The sequence below is a fragment of the Schistocerca cancellata genome, chromosome 5 (assembly GCF_023864275.1).
Source record: "Schistocerca cancellata isolate TAMUIC-IGC-003103 chromosome 5, iqSchCanc2.1, whole genome shotgun sequence".
Taxonomy (NCBI): Eukaryota; Metazoa; Arthropoda; class Insecta; order Orthoptera; family Acrididae; genus Schistocerca; species Schistocerca cancellata.
The window spans coordinates 672,319,346-672,337,483 of NC_064630.1; positions in this window are offsets into that span (position 1 = coordinate 672,319,346).

Here is an 18,138-nt window from a genome sequence, read left to right on the forward strand (position 1 = left end):
GAAAGACTGGATACGAACCTGCATTTAATAGTCCAAGAGCTCCATTACTTCTTCGGAAGGTTAAACTTCATCAAAGCCAAATATCCTCTTGATCTGAGGTTTCCCCACTGATTATACAACGCTCCCAGTTCACGAGGCATTTTATTTGTACAGATTAGCAGACTGCCGCAAAGCACGAGCCTGCAGAGAAGAAGAATGATCTCCTGATTTCATTCTAACAAGTAAAATTTCTGAATCATTTTGAGTGACTGAGTTATGATTGTGTTTCCTATTATGAATGGTTGATTGCTCGAACGAATTGAGAACTACATAATTACATAGATAGGAGGAAAAATTACATCTACAAGATCGCACTACTGCCAAGGATTACGTGACCATTTTGGCAGATTAGGTTCATGCCATGGTACAACATTTGTTGCCTAATGGTTATGCTGTGTTGCAAGCTGACAGGCTCCCTGTTCATTCAGCTTACATCGTTCATGTCTGTTTTTGTGAGCAAGAGAATAAATTTTCACACCTCCCCGGCCCATATACCAATATCATCGAGCTTTTGTGGCCTATTTAGGAGAGAAGGGTGCGTGATTACTATCGATGACGTTACATGAACTTGCCATTATGTTGCACGCAGAATGCTACATCTACATCTACATCAATACTCCGCAAGCCACCCAACGGTTTGTGGCGGAGGGCACTTTACGTGCCACTGTCATTACCTCCCTTTCCTGTTCCAGTCGCGTATGGTTCGCGGGAAGAACGACTGCCGGAAAGCCTCCGTGCGCGCTCGAATCTCTCTAATTTTACACTCGTGATCTCCTCGGGAGGTATAAGTAGGGGGAAGCAATATATTCGATACCTCCTCCAGAAACGCACCCTCTCGAAACCTGGACAGCAACCTACACCACAACGCAGAGCGCCTGTCTTGTAGAGTCTGCCACTTGAGTTTGCTAAACATTTCCGTAACGATATCACGCTTAACAAATAACCCTGTGACGAAACGCTCCGCTCTTCTTTGGATCTTCTCTAACTCCTATGTCAACCCGACCTGGTACGGATCCCACACTGATGAGCAATACTCAAGTATAGGTCGCACGAGTGTTTCGTAAGCCACCTCCTTTGTTGATGGACTACATTTTCTAAGGACTCTCCCAATGAATCTCAACCTGGCACCCGCCTTACCAACAATTAATTTTATATGATCAGTCCAAATCGTTCCGTACGCATACTCCCAGATATTTTACAGAAGTAACTGCTACCAGTGTTTTTTCCGCTATCATATAATCATACAATAAAGGGTCCTTCTTTCAATGTATTCGCAATACATTTGTCTATGTTAAGGGTCAGTTCCCACTCCCTGCACCAAGTGCCTATCCGCTGCAGATCTTCCTACATTTCGCTGCAATTTTCTAATGCTGGCATAAAGTACCCCTGAAAACCGTAGTTGACCTGTATTTTGCATTCCGATATGACTGGAAGCTGTTCTCAATGGGAACGGTTTTCCTAGGCCGTATTAATGTTAATGTGGGTTTGGTGTTTCTGTATTTTTGTCCACCCTCACCCCCTGTACAGCGGTAGGTGATCGTACCGAAGAAATAATCGCGCCAATTACAGTGCTTCTATTATGCAAGTGAGGCAGACACAATGGAGTGGGTGCTTCTGTAGGCACAGCCTGTGCCACGCCTGCAGGCAGTGGATGAGTCGCGCCATTTGCCGTAATTAAACGCAGCGGCGCGTGCAGCAGGCGCCTCTGTTATTCTTAGAGCGCGCTGCGCCGCCGCGCGCCGGTCACGGCCGAGGTCTCTCACCCCGGGGACCCGCCTACGGCCCTTCAGACGTGACCGGAGGCCGCAAGTCAACTCCAGGCGCCCACCTCACACCTCACACCTCACGCTGAGCCCGAGCTGAGGAACGGCGCGTAGTGGGCGGCGCCAAGTTAAGTCCGCCGGGTCATTTCTCCCACTTCACCGCCGCGTCGGGGATCAGGGGGCGCACAAATTTATAAGGAGCGACGTTTCTCCGTTGTGGCGTACGTGTTGCGGCTTAGGGGCTTGTCCGCCAACACGGCGTGGGTTAATCTTTTCGACGTATCGTCGGGCGCGATTTCGCACGTGTTTTGCCGTATGGGTCACGTATCTCTCGCAGCTCTGGCCAGTTGAGGAATGAGAGCTGCATCACACACTACGGAGAGGAACGGACAGACTAAGATTCATGCGGACACTTTCATGTTCTAGCTATGCTGTGGATGAAAAAGACTGCACTATCGTTTCTATTAGGAAACTAACATAACGTATGCATCACGTGGTTATACTGAATAGCTAACGTTAAAACCGGACAATTCAGAAAGAAATTAAGGACATTATCTGCCAATGGCACTAATTTAAATCAATGGGGAAAGTTGAAAATTTGTGCTGGACCGGGAATCGAAGACGAGTCTACTACTTACTAGGCAGATGCGTTGACCACTGCGCCATTGGCACACAGTGGTCACCGCAACTTCATGGACTACGCTAGCAAGCCTTCCGTCGGACTCAAATTTTCAGCTATATCCACATACTACAGATACCTTGCACACTCTCTTCCAAAAGAACAGACACTACATATAAAACTGGACGACTTCGCTTTCGCAGAAATCGAGTACCAGAGGACTTCGAAAAGTAAGATACACATTATCATGGCTGGCCAAGTCATATATATATGGGGTGTCCACAACGAGACTCCAACATTTTAATATCCTATATCTTTCTCATTTCAGATGGTGGACCTGTGAATCCTGAAGGAGCAGACAGAGCAACTCAACAAGTTTGTGGTGTGCAAATTTGATACGCCAAGTGGCCTTACTGGAGCTCCAATCAGTTGTTTTACCAAATGGAGGATATGAAGGAGCGTGCACAAGTGGTCTGGTGGTATGCAGAGACAAAATCGGCGACCCAAGTGCAAAGAAACTTTCGTCGAGTTTACAACAAAGCGCCCCCGTCGTTCAAGACTATAAAGAAGTGGTGTGATCAGTTTTTGGCTACTGGGAGTGTTGCGAAAGGGCGTGGTGAGATCAGCGAACATTATGTGGCACGAGTGCGGCGGTCATTCGATCATAGTCCGCAGAAGTCAGTGCGACAGGCAGCACGATAACTTCGTATGAAACGTTCAACAGTGCACAAAGTGCTTCATCGGCGATTACGTTTGTACGCATATAAAGTGCAGGTTGTGCAAGAAATCAAGCCTCATGATCAACCAAAGCGAGAAGAATTTGCATGTGTCATGTTAGATCGTATTGCCGACGACATTTTTATAACGGGTGATGTATACTGACGCGGCAACCTTTCACGTGTCATGGGCTGTCAATCGTCACAATGTGCGCATCTTGGGGTCGGAAAATCCACATGCACATGTGTAGTGTGGTTTGATTATAAATCGCATTGTTGGGCCGTTTTTCTTTCAGGAGCCGACTGTGGATGGAGCCATCTACCTGGACATGTTGGAACAATTTGCCGGTGCCACAGATAACAGACCTGCAGCCAAATGTGATGTTTCAACAGGACGGTGCACCAACCAATTGGAGCCTTGATGTCCGAAAATTTTTAAATGACACATTCCCGCAGCGATGGATTGGCCGTGGAGGTCCAATTCCTTGGCCGCTACGTTCGCCCGACATAACCCCCCTCGATTTTTTCTTGTGGGGTTATGTGAAAGACCGGGTATACGCTACGCCAGTAAAGGTCCTGTAATACTTGAAACAGCCGATAAGAGTTGTCATCAACTCTGTCACAGAACAGATGCTCCGCAACACATGGCTCGAAATCGATTATAGACTCGATATTCTTCGCGCTACACGTAGCGCCCATGTTCAAGTGTACTGAACCGTCCACCTTTGTACGAAAACTTGATGAGCTACTGTATGATTTCCCTGTATTTGTTCGTCTATACATTGTGTTACCTCTCAGATTTTATGAGTTCAAATGTTGGAGTCTCGTTGTGGACACCCTGTACATATATTTTAGAACATTATCATCAAGTCTCTATAAATGATAATCAGAATGTTCTACCAATTAAGAGTTTGAACATAGTTGCGTTGCAACAACTGTGCATGTAAGAGCTCCAGTGGATCGGAAAGAACAGCCAACCACTTGCAAAACACGGGATTATTAAACCTTGACCGTGTTTTCAACAGTCTTAGAACTGTCTTCTTCAGAAGGTGTTGCACTTAGAATCACTTATTATATCTGCCGTAGAGCTTCGCCTTGAAACAGTAGGAAGCTACTACCTTTAAATCATGCGTTTTAAATGGTGATTAAGTGGATGACACGCACATATACTAGGCAGAGTCAACACTCCCACATCTGATACTTGATGCTACTGAAAAAAAAACCGTGTGAATAAGACAAATTTAAAACTGTCGAAACCATGGCCAAGGCTTAACTGACATGCAATTTGCAACTGGTTGTCTGTTACTTCCCATCCACTGAAGTTCTACCAACTATTCAATTCCTCGACGATAGAAATTGCTCTTTGGTCAAGTAGTAGTTCGAGAACCGCTGAGTGAATGTCACCGCCTCTTTTCCCCCAGACATTCTTTTAGCTTACGTAAAAGATGGGAATCGGGTGGTGCAAGAGCTGAACTGTAAGGCGGATGCTTCCGTAATTGCTACCAAAAACAGACATGTGCGCGCCGTGTAGGGTGTTACTTTGTCTTGCAAGAATATAATTACTTAATTTACTATGCATGTTCTTCCTTATGACGATGCGTAGTGATGTCAATGTTGCAAAATTCGAATCTTTACGAGGGGTGTGCAACCAGTAATGCAACACATTCTTTTTCTGGGCTAATTTCGGTTGAAAAAAATTGTTATGAGTTATCTTGGAATATTCCCGCTTCCGCTCCTACAATTTAATGAAGTTCCGTTAGGTGGCAGCTCTATACGTAGCTTCCACTTGGTATGTGTAAGCGAGGTGCGTTCCATACAGAGAGCTTTCATTGAGCTTCTTTTGGCGGTAAACCAGAGAATCGCAGATATTCATAACCGCTTGCAGAATGTCTACGGAAACACTGAAGTGGACAGTGAAGTACAGTGAATCGTTGGGTGAGGCATCAGTCATCGTCGCAACAAGGTCGCGCAAACCCGTTCAATCTCCCGTGTGTCGGCGGCCGCACACGCCTGTAACTCCTGCAGTGATTGACTTCATCGTGTTTGTCGTCGAAAACGTGCAAACTAACTTTTACTTCTCCTTGACAACGCAATGCCTCACAAATGTCTGCACTCCCGACAAGAGCTCACAAAATTTCATTCGATTGTTCTTCCTCAATCATCATACAGCCCGATCTCGCACCTTCAAACTGCTGTCTGTTTGGCCCAATGAAGCATGGAAATGGAAATGAGCGTTTGGCGTCATTGGCCGGGAGGCCCCTCGCGGGGCAGGTCCGGCCGCCTTGGCGCAGGTCTTATTACATTCGGCGCCACATTGGGCGACCTGCACGCCGGATGGGGATGAAATGATGATGAACACAACACAACACCCAGTCCCTGAGCGGAGAAAATCTCCGACCCAGCCGGGAATCGAACCCGGGCCCGGAGGACGGCAATCCGTCACGCTGACCACTCAGCTACTGGGGCGGACAATGAAGCATGAAACTCTGCTATAAGAAGTACGTGGATGATCTTGAGCTAATTGATGCAGCAAGACGTTGGTTCTGATGTCGGCCAGTGGAGCGGTAGCATGCAGGAAGGTTGCGCAAGGACGTCGCATTGAACGGAGATTATGTTGAAAAATTGGGTTTCATAGCTGAAAAAAGTGAAAATTAATACAGTATATTGGAATCGTGAATACAAACAACCTGCTTGAGAAAAAAATGTGTATTTATTTAACGCCTTTGTATTAAAGGTTGTCTAGCTCTGCCACAAAATCACTGTACACAGCTCCTCGAAAGCAGAAGAAAACAATATCCATGGCCTTTCATGCTGATACGGCAATTTTGCATTTCTTCTGCGGAGGCGAGCAGGGATATCTCCATTCCATAGACGCTCTCTTTGTTGCATGTCTCATCACCTGTACTGATGACGCCTCCCATAAAATCACTCCGAAAGAAGAATGAGATTTGCACTCTGCAGCGGACTGTGCGCTGATATGAAACCTCCTGGCAGATTAAAACTGTGTGCCGGGACGAGACTCGAACTCGGAACCTTTGCCTTTCGCGGGCAAGTGCTGTATCATCTGAGCTACCCAAGCACGACTGACGACCCGTCCTCACAGCTTCAATTCCGCCAGTACCCCGTCTCTTCTGTGAAGTTCGAGTCTCGGTCCGGCACACAGTTTTAATCTGCCAGGAAGTTTCACCCTGAAAGAAGTCCAGAGACGGCAGAACCTAGCGCCTCTGTGTGCAAGAGAAAGTGATCGTGGAATCCAGCATGTGTAAAAAGTTGCAGTTGACTCTAAATAATGAGAAGTATGAAGCCATCCACATGGGTACTAAATGTAATCCGCTAAATTTCAGTTACACTATAAATCACAAAAATCTAAAGACTCTTAACTCAACTAAGTACCTAAGGTTTACAATCACGAATAATTTAAATTGTAACGATCACATAGATAATTTTGTGAGGAAAACAAAGCAAAGACTTCCATTTATTGACAGAACAGTTAGAAAATGCGACGGGTCTACTAAAAAGACTGCTTATACTACGCTTCTGAAGTATTGATTTGCGGTGTGGATCCATCTCAGATAGAACTGATGGAGGACATTGAAAAAGTTCAAATAAATGCCGCTAGTTCAGTATTATTGCGAAATAAGGGAGAGAGTGTCACGGATATCTTACACGAACGGGGGAGGGAGTCATTAACTTCCAGTCACAAAATTTCTCTTCAGAGAGGGGAAAAATATTTTGTTGGCGTGCAACTACGTATGGGGAAACGATCACCATAAGTAAATGAGAGTAATCAGGGTTCGCACGGAAAGATTTAAGTGTTTGTTTTTCCAACGCGCTGTTCGAGAGTGGAACGGCGGAGAAGTAACTTAAATATGGTTCTATGAACCCTTTCCCAGGACTTAATTGTGAATTGCAGAGTAATCATGTATATATATCTGTAGATGCAGAGCACAATTTGCTGTACTGCAGACAATTTCAGACGATTGCACGATCACCGCCTACTGAAATCCGCATCACCTGAACTGTTTCTGTGATAGACATTCTTCCACAGTTGCGAATCAGTTCCTTAGTTGCCTGACATTTTCGTCCGTGGTCGATGTCAATGGCCTTCCATCCCGATGAACATTACCCACATAGGGAGGCGTTGGAGTATTACTGGCACTATTTCACTACACCTAGACGTGAAACTTCGTTTTGTCCATATGCGTGCAGTTTTCCACAAGAATATTTCTGTCGCGCGTAATTCCACTCTGGGGCACGTTTACAGTGGTTCCGCTATAGTACTCGCACAGTGTCATGCAATTGTTATTCGTATCCCAGCAGAACTGTATTTGCAGGAGACTTGGAACATGTACTCTCTGCAGACAATGAGCCACCATTGCTGCGTAGTGGACTTAATGCGGGACGACATGTACTCGTATAATATTCTCTCTGAAGTTCCTATATATACACTATGTGATGAAAAGAATCCGGACACCCTCAAAAGCATACGTTCTTTGTATTAGGTGCATTGTCCTGACACCTACTGCCAGGTACTCCGTATCAGCGACCTCAGCAGTTGTTAGACATCGTGAGAGAACAGAATCGGGCCTTCCGCGGAACTCACGGACTTCGAACGTGGTCAGGTGGTTGGGTGTCACTTATGTCATACGTGTGTACGCGAGATTTTCTCACTCCTAAACATCCCCAGGCGCACTGTTTCTGATGTGATAGTGAAGACGAATCGTGAAGGGACACAAAAGCGTACAGGCCGACGTCGACTGTCGATTGACAGAGACCGCCGACAGTTGAAGAGCGTCGTAATGTGTAATAGGCAGACATCTATCCAGACCGTCACACAAGAATTCCAAGCTGCATCAGGATCCTCTGCAAGCACTATGACAGTTAGGCGGGAGGTGAGAAAACTTGGATTTCATGATCGAGCGGCTGCTCAAAAGCCACACATCACGCCGGTAAATGCCGAAGGACGCCTTTCTTGGTGTAAGGAGCGTGAACATTAGACGAACAGTGCAAAAATGTTGTGTGGAGCGATGAAACACGGTACACAATGTGGCGATCCGATGCAGGGTATGGGTATGGCGAATGCCCGGTGAACGTCATCTACCAACGTGTGTAGTGCCAACAGTAAAATTCGGAGGCGGTGGTATATGTTGTGGTCGTTTTTTTCATGGAGGGGGCTTGAAGCCCTTGTTATTTTGCATGGCACTATCACAGCACAGGCCTACATTGATATTTTAAGCACCTTCTTGCTTCCCACTGTTGAAAAGTAACTCGGTAATAGCGATTGCATCTTTTAATACGATCGAGCACCTGTTCGTAATGCACGGCCTGTGGCGGATTGGTTACACGACAATAACATCCCTGTAATGGACTGGTCTGTACGCCGGCCGGTGTGGCCGTGCGGTTCTAGGCGCTTCAGTCTGGAACTGCGTGACCGCTACGGCCGCAGGGTCGAATCCTGCCTCGGGCATGGATGTGTGTGATGTCCTTAGGTTAGTTAGGTTTAATTAGTTCTACGTTCTAGGCGACTGATGACCTCAGAAGTTAAGTCGCATAGTGCTCAGAGCCATTTAAATGGTTTGTACAGCGTCCTGACCTGAATCCTACATAACACCTTTGGGATGTTTTGGAACGCCGACTTTCTGCGAGGCCTCACCGACCGACATCGATACCTCTCCTGAGTGCAGCACTCCGTGAAGAAACCTTCCAGCACCTGATTAAACGTATGCCTGCGAGAGTGGAAGCTGTCAACAAGGCTAAGGGTGGGACAACACCATATTGAATTCCAACATTACCGATGGAGGGCGCCGCAAACTTGTTAGTCATTCTCAGCCAGGTGTCCGGATACTTTTGATCGCATAGAGTATAAAGATGGTGGATGCAAAACAATGCATAGTGACAAAAATTGGCCATAACATAGGGACTTGGTGCATAAAGGAACAGCTTCTAACACCCAAATGCAGGGTGTAACAAGGATGGATATTTTTATTTGTGATACCTTAATATGTAAACACATCACTACTATCATTGTTTTTTCTCTGCATCGAACAGTCTTCCCACAAACAATTCACCTACTTTACTCCTCGTTGTTTCCTAACCATTATTGGTTTGCTGTTGCTACATGTAATTGGAGGTACTAACCAATCTAACGAACTACTCCAAACAGAATTATTAGTATGCAATTGAAGTAAGTACCGATGTGATGTCATCCAATTCACTGGTTACAAGCAGCAATATAAATAGCTGCTGTTATACCTGTTACACCCTATATGTAGATACTGTGTCCAGAAAAATGTTTGTATATATCTGTCTGGAAGCGCAGTTCACTTTGGCCGTGAAAAATAAGCGCCTGGGTAAATAGAAATGGAACACATAGAAGACTTTGAAATTATAGTGTTCAGTGTGTTGTTCTTGTAAGTAATTAAGGAATTTTGCAGTGATTCAACAACAAACTACACTGAAGAGCCAAAGAAACTGGTACATCCTCATAATATCGTGTAAAAGGGCCGCAACTCGACGTGGCATGGACTAATGTCTGAAGAAGTACTGGAGGGAACTGACAACATGAATCCTGCAGGGCTGTCCATAAATCCGTAACGGTACGAGGGGGTGGCGATATCTTCTGAATAGCACGTTGCAAGGTATCACAAATAAGCTCAGTAATCTTCACATCTGGTGAATTTGATGGCCAGCGGTAGTGTTTAAACTCAGAAGAGTGTTCCGTCGGAATGCACAATGGACGTGAATGGATGCAGGTGATCAGACAGGATTCTTACGGACGTGTTGCCCATCACAGTCGTATCTAGACGTACCATGGGTCCCATATCACGCCAGCTGCACACGCCCCTTATCATTAAAGAGCCTCCACCAGCTTCAACAGTCCCCTGATGACATGCAGGGTCCATGGGTTCATGAGGTTGTCTACATATCCGTACACGTCCACCCGCTCGATACAATTTGGAACGAAACTAGTCCGCACAGGCAACGTGTTTCGAGTCACCAACAGTCCAACATTGGTGTTGACGGTCCCAGGCGAGGTGTAAAGCTTCATGTCGTTCGGCCATCAAGGGTGCAGGAGTGGGCCTTCAGCTCCAAAAGCTCATATCGATGATGTATCGTTGAATGGTTCACACGCTAACATTTGTTGATCACCCAGCATTGAAAATTGCAGCAATTTGCGGAAGGGTTGCTTTCTGTCGCGTTGAACGATTCTCTTCAGTCGTCGTTGGTCCCTTTCTTGCAGGAGTCGGCCACTGTGACCGAGCGGTTCTAGGTGCTTCGGTCCGGAATCGCGCTGCTTTTACGATCGCAGGTTCGAATCTTGCCTCGGGCATGAATGTGTGTGATGTCCTTAGGTTACTTAGGTTTAAGTAGTTCTAAGTCTAGGGGACTGATGGCCTCAGGTGTTAAGTCCCATAGTGCTTAGAGACTGTTGAACCATTTCTTGCAGGATCTTTTTCCGGCCGCAGCGATGTCGGAGATCTGACGTTTTTCCAGAGTCCTGATATTTACGGTACACTCATGAAATGGTCGTACAGTTTCTTTGGCCTTCAACGTACGTATAATAAACACTATTCTGAACCGAAGAGATATATTGGTTGAACACATATTAAACAAGTCGTTGCTAAAAGCTGATGTTGGAGGGATGAAAGCGTATAAGAGTTTCTGTGGGTGGCCTTAATATCATTATCTCGTTGAGGTATGGTGCAAGGAAGGAGAGAGTGAAGGAAGATTAACGTTTCACTTGCCACTGAGGACGAGGTCGTTACAGTCGGGTCGGATGTAGCGGTATGCTCACCTCAAGACGTTAACTGACAAGCGGTGTGGTGGGATATGTGCGTCAGAGCAGCTGAAAACCAGAAAATCTCGTTTCCTACTGTCAGACTTAATTGTCTGTTTTATTTTGGAAGGTAGTTCAGAAATAAAAGATGTCACTGACGAGATAAATTCGGTCACATTTGGATAATACTGCAGTCTGTACTTCATTATGGGCAAACTGTTGGACGGACTGGAGAAGTATTAAAGAAATGAGTTAGGGATATAGTATATACACGATACTTACGAGAAGATACAGGTTAGTGGCAGCCGCGACCTTAAGGGGCCTCATACAATCACAATTACCCCATCCCCGCTCCCACCTACGCACTTCCACAAAAAAGAGAGGTATTTATAATTTTACATTTAAATTTCCAGATTTCACACTTAACCTTCGGAGGATGAGCGAAAATCACAAGGCTACGTTTAACACATTCAGGTGCTTGCATGAGGGCCTGCCCACATGGATGGGCTTGGGAGGTACAGCGCTATCACCGCAGCCAGTTAAAGGTGCACAGTCACAAACCGACTGTACCTGCTGACAACTACGAGTCCGACACAATCTAAAGTCCTCTCTGATTGTTTTCCACTGTAGTGGGATCGTTCTTTACAACGGCTGGACCTACGACCTAGTTTTAACACTGCCAGACACGAGGTGCACAAAACTATCCCAGCTCTCTCACGTTTACCTATCCCCTTAATTCCCCTTCATTAAATACATAGTCCCAGCATAATTTGTTGCCCAGTGATATAAGTCCTGAGATAATCAAGGATAACTGGCGTAGAGCCAGGGCAAATATTCACAGTGCCCTTAAAAGGGAAGCGGTGCGGTACAACCAGAACCGATGTCCACATTCTGGTTGGGGATATGGTCTTTATGGAAAATTTTCTGGGTAGAGGGTCTGTGAATAAGACATCTGGGTAACTGTCACACGTTTTGCGGCCCATGTAAGGTAACAGGGAGATATCCACTCCGGTCACACTTATGCTCCATTATTAGGAGAGTGGAAATGAGTTGTGGGTACACCTTAGCCATATTAAGAGAGGTAGTACTAATTAAGCCCCGTTTGTAAGTGCTGCCCCGTTCTCCGCCCCCCCCCCCTCCACCGCCCACCGCGTGGTTCAAGTTTTATTTTGGGGGGGGGGGGGGGGCGGAATGCTGAACGGTTACGCGACTGATAGCTCGCGACACGTCTCCTAGAAAATCTCTGGCACGAAGGGGCTGTCTCACGTTTGCCACGATTGTCGGGAGAGGCAGTGACTGAAGTAATGCAGGTCTACGGGGCAACTGACCGGCTGTTTGTTGTACCACGCGTGTTACTTCCAAGTTGGTCTGCCCTTCCAGAAGTGAGGGATGTCCTCCGGAAACGGGAGTGGACACATTATTCCTTTGGCCGACCAGGTCTGGAAGTGAACGGTGGGTCATCCACACATCTCCTGACGGCTCCAAGTTTTTCCACTGTCATCACACAGCGGCTTTTTATGCCCGGTGAGCTACTATCAGCTAATTGTTTTCACGGTGGGTCAATATGGCATTCGTAAAGGCTGACCTTGCTTCCTACTGCGAGCATGATAATTGTGACTGGTACTCTTCCTGCACGTGTCTATGCCCTGCTGCTTCTATATCGGACTCGGTTCGGCCTTATGTTGTTGTTGCTGTTGTTGTTGTTCCCTGTTACTGTGTCAGGTGCCCTTCCTGCACGTGTCTGTGCCCTGCTGCTTCTACACTCCTGGAAATGGAAAAAAGAACACATTGACACCGGTGTGTCAGACCCACCATACTTGCTCCGGACACTGCGAGAGGGCTGTACAAGCAATGATCACACGCACGGACAGCGGACACACCAGGAACCGCGGTGTTGGCCGTCGAATGGCGCTAGCTGCGCAGCATTTGTGCACCGCCGCCGTCAGTGTCAGCCAGTTTGCCGTGGCATACGGAGCTCCATCGCAGACTTTAACACTGGTAGCATGCCGCGACAGCGTCGACGTGAACCGTATGTGCAGTTGACGGACTTTGAGCGAGGGCGTATAGTGGGCATGCGGGAGGCCGGGTGGACGTACCGCCGAATTGCTCAACACGTGGTCGGCGGAAGGTGCACGTGCCCGTCGACCTGGGACCGGACCGCAGCGACGCACGGATGCACGCCAAGACCGTAGGATCCTACGCAGTGCCGTAGGGGACCGCACCGCCATTTCCCAGCAAATTAGGGACACTGTTGCTCCTGGGGTATCGGCAAGGACCATTCGCAACCGTCTCCATGAAGCTGGGCTACGGTCCCGCACACCGTTAGGCCGTCTTCCGCTCACGCCCCAACATCGTGCAGCCCGCCTCCAGTGGTGTCGCGACAGACGTGAATGGAGGGACGAATGGAGACGTGTCGTCTTCAGCGATGAGAGTCGCTTCTGCCTTGGTGCCAATGATGGTCGTATGCGTGTTTGGCGCCGTGCAGGTGAGCGCCACAATCAGGACTGCATACGACCGAGGCACACAGGGCCAACACCCGGCATCATGGTGTGGGGAGCGATCTCCTACACTGGCCGTACACCACTGGTGATCGTCGAGGGGACACTGAATAGTGCACGGTACATCCAAACCGTCATCGAACCCATCGTTCTACCATTCCTAGACCGGCAAGGGAACTCGCTGTTCCAACAGGACAACGCACGTCCGCATGTATCCCGTGCCACCCAACGTGCTCTATAAGGTGTAAGTCAACTACCCTGGCCAGCAAGATCTCCGGATCTGTCCCCCATTGAGCATGTTTGGGACTGGATGAAGCGTCGTCTCACGCGGTCTGCACGTCCAGCACGAACGCTGGTGCAACTGAGGCGCCAGGTGGAAATGGCATGGCAAGCCGTTCCACAGGACTACATCCAGCATCTCTACGATCGTCTCCATGGGAGAATAGCAGCCTGCATTGCTGCGAAAGGTGGATATACACTGTACTAGTGCCGACATTGTGCATGCTCTGTTGCCTGTGTCTATGTGCCTGTGGTTCTGTCAGTGTGATCATGTGATGTATCTGACCCCAGGAATGTGTCAATAAAGTTTCCCCTTCCTGGGACAATGAATTCACGGTGTTCTTATTTCAATTTCCGGGAGTGTATATCGGACTCGGTTCGGCCTTCTGTTGTTGTTGTTGTTGTTGTTGTTGTTGTTCCTTGTTACTGTGTCCGGTCAGGTGATTTGAGGAGCGTATTCGGTCATATGAAAACATTACAGCTTCCATTTGGTAAGTGTTATAGAGTTGTGATTTGATCGTCTGTTTTAAATTATTGGGGTTTTGCACATTTCTTTTCAGTTCAGCGTGTCATTATTCATGACATCCAAAATATGTTTTTGCGTGGTACGTTGTGCACTAAATCGCAAAGTTTTTGAGACCATGAGCTTATGCAAATTAAGGGGGCAAATCTTGTTACATATATTCTGTTGGATTATACTTCCAAGCCAAGCTTGTGTTTACGTAGGTGAGGTTCATCAGCCAACTGTTCACGATTTCCTTTCACCTATGTTTTCCGTCGCATGCGACGGTTAATCATTTACCGTTTCCAGCTCAAGTTGTGATTTGGCGCTGAATCTCGGTTGACCTCTGAACCTCTTTAAAATCAGGTGTTCAAAAATGGCTCTAAGCACTATGGGACTTAACATCTGAGGTCTTCAGTCCCCTAGACTTAGAACTACTTAAATCTAACTAACCTACGGACTTCGCACACAGCCATGACCGAGGCAGGATTCGAACTTGCGACTGTAGCAGCAGCGCGGTTCCAGAGTGAAGCGCCTAGAACCGCTCGTCGACAGCGGCCGGCCAATCAGGTGTAAGTGACAGTGGTTGCCTTGACCAGTAACCTAATTATCTTTTAGCTACTTTTCACACTGTGTTTCTACTTTGCCAGCGTGTAATCTGATAACTTCAGTTTGTATGTTTGTACATTGGTACGCGTTCCCACTGGTTGCTTATAAAGGGAGGAGTGTAGTGAGCAGCTTATTAGGCCTGGGCGAAGTAATTTGGGGGCCGTTCTTCCGGACCGCGTTCCGCGACGCGTGGTAGTTTCGTACCAAACAGCTTTAACAGTTTTTGTATCCTTTTAATGAACTCTTCTTTAGGTAAACCTAATTATTTGTTGTATTTTAATGAAAGACACTCGAAAGATGTTTCTGCCCTGCCTGTTTTGAAGACTGTGTTCTTCGACCTTTGAAGAAAGAGATTGTTATGTAACTTCAATTGCTAAAATACTGTCTTCCTTCTTTTATTGAAATTCTCTGTAAATATTTCAAGAACTGTAACCAATGCCATATGAAATTCTTACATTTTTGGAAAGAGAACAACATTTATTGTAAATTTAAACGTGGATTCTTCACGTTCCCTTGAATGACTTTTGGTGGTTTGACAGCAATTACGTCAACTAACCTTGTATTTTTTTTATCTGATATCACTGAAATATTTGATAACATTGTTGACTGATTATTTGTAACTGTTTTTAAATTGTTTTAGTCTAATTACATAGTTTTTTTCTTAATATGTCAAGGTCCCGTTGCCCTTATTGTTTAAGTTATTTTCCTAAGGTCTGTTAATGAAAATCTTGATGCGAATGATGTTCAGTCCTTATTTTGTCCGATCTTTCCACTCTCAGGCAACCTTGCACCAGTACGAACACCAGAGATGTTATTCATTTTAGCTTTGCTTGTTCCAAATTCCTGCTATATTTAGAACACGTAGAACTGAGAAAGCTCAGGATACCTTTCCCTTCAAACTCTAAAGGTCCTTTATTACAGAATGATGAGGCAATTATTAGATGTCTGATAATATTTACACTGATATGAAAAATTGGCAACGCCAAGGAATTGTGTTTCTACATCTGAAAGATAATATCTGCTCAAATTTCGCACCAGTACCAAAATAGTGGTGCTAGTTGCTCCACGATGAGGATGTAAATCAGGTTTTCTTTAGATACACGCTGTAACGTCGTGAATTTTAGCTGCGTTTGAGACTGGACGTTGAGTTTTGTGCCTTTAAGGCGTTCAAGACGCCATTATCAACACATCACTGACTCTGGACGAAGTCTTGTAATGGAAGCTTGATGTTCCTTCTGCAATATCGGAGGAAGACTTGGCAGGAATGTAGTTACTGTACATGACTGCTGGCAGCAGTGGCCAGGGGAATGTACGGTCACAAGAAGACCGTATTCCGGATGGCCATGTAACACTACAACGAGGGACGACCATCGTATTCGGAGTGGGGCACTCACGCATCGAGTTGCATCTACAGCAGCAATTTGAGCAGCAGTTGGGAGTACAGTGACACAACGAACGAGCCAGACGCCCTTCAGCGTGTGTTCCACTGACCTCCAACCACCTCCAATTGCGACTACAGCGTCAAAAGCGAGAGCTCATTGGAGGACAGGTTGGAGGTGTATGTATTTTATGTTGGAAGCTGGTTCTGCCTTGATGCCAGTGATGGCCGTGTGTTGATTAGAAGGAGCCCAGTTGGGGATCTGCAGCTAACCCGTGTGGCTGCTAGACACACTGGACCTACTCCTGGAGTTAAGGTCTGTGGTGCGACTTCGTATAACAGCAGAAGCACTCTCGTGGTTACCCAATGAAATCTGACTGCAGATTTGCGTGTCAGTTTGGTGATTCGAGGTGTTGTGCTGCCATTCATGTACAGCATTGCAGGGGGCGTTCTCCAACAGGATAACGCTTGCCCACGTACCGCTGTTGTCACCCAACGAGCTCTATAGACTGTCGACATGTTTGCTTGGCCTACTCGATCATCATGTGTGACTCCAATCGAGTACAGTCTGGGACATGATCGGACAACAACTTTGGCGACATCGACAAACGGCATTAACCGTTCCTGTATTGATCGACCACCTGCAACAGACATGAAATTCCATCCCCCCCACACACTGACATCCGGCACCAGTAGAACACTATGCACGCACGTTTGCATGCTTGCATTCAACATTCTGTCGGTTACAACGCTTGTTATTGTATGAGCGGTGTGCGGACATTTGCCACGCCGGACATTTGCCACGATTTTACCTGCTCCGAACTGTTGGGTTCGGTGTATCCCCCTCCTCCTCCTCATCGCCGTCGTGCAGTAATTGTACTTACTGAGGCTTTCCGCTGGTTTACTTAACATAGGACCAGAATCTCTTTGGATTTTCCATCACATTTCTAGAAAGACTTTCGTTGTGGAAACTATTAAATGCATCTCGCATTGAAATCCGCACCAAATTTCGGGCCTCAGTAAAACTTCGCCAATCTCGGAGATTTTGCGTTCGTCTAAATTATACGTGCCTTTTTCGGTGCTCCTGCAGCAGCTTTCTGTAGTGTTTTCTGTACCATGGGGGATCAATTCCGTCTCTTATTAATTTATTTGGTATGAATCTCTCGAGTGCTGTTGATACTATTTCTTTGAACCTAAGCCACATATGGTCTTCACTTACATAGTTTGGAAGGATTGGAGACTGTCTCTTAGAAAGACGTCAACCGAATTTTTAGCTGCTTTTATAAACAGATGTATTTCGCGTTTAGTTTTGGTGTGAGCCTCGCTCGACTGTGTGTTCACTAATCCCTGTATCTGTCGTGATGCTCAGGATTATTTGTGGCTAAGAGGTCAAGTGTGTTTTCGTAACCATTTACAATTTGAATGGCCTCGTGAAGTAATTGTTCAAAATAATTTTTAAAAAAGCATTTATGGAAATTGTTTTCTATCTACAATAGGGTCTGAAAATATATTTTTGTCAACATACGGAGGGTAGGTTGAAGTCACTGCCAACTATAATTGTATGAGTAGCGTACCTATTTGTCATGAGACTCAAGTTTTCTTTGAACTGTTCAGCAACTGTTTCATCTGAGAGCGGGGGTCGGTAAAAGGAGCCAGTTATTAATTTATTCCGGTTATCGAACATAACCTCTGCCCATACCAAGTCACAGGAACTATCTACTTCAATGTCGCTTGGGAGCTGGAACACACATTACATTATTTTTCCTTAAGTTGTGCTTCGTGTTTCTGTTGTAGTGCAGATCGTTACAATTACGGCTTTTCCCTACAAAACCTAGGTTGCTTTCTCTGTGACCCTGTAAATACCAGAGCTAAACAATGTAGAACAACAACGTAGGTTACAAGGATAGCATTCTGTATACTTCATTTCCTTATTTCTAACATTTTAAAATTGTATGTCG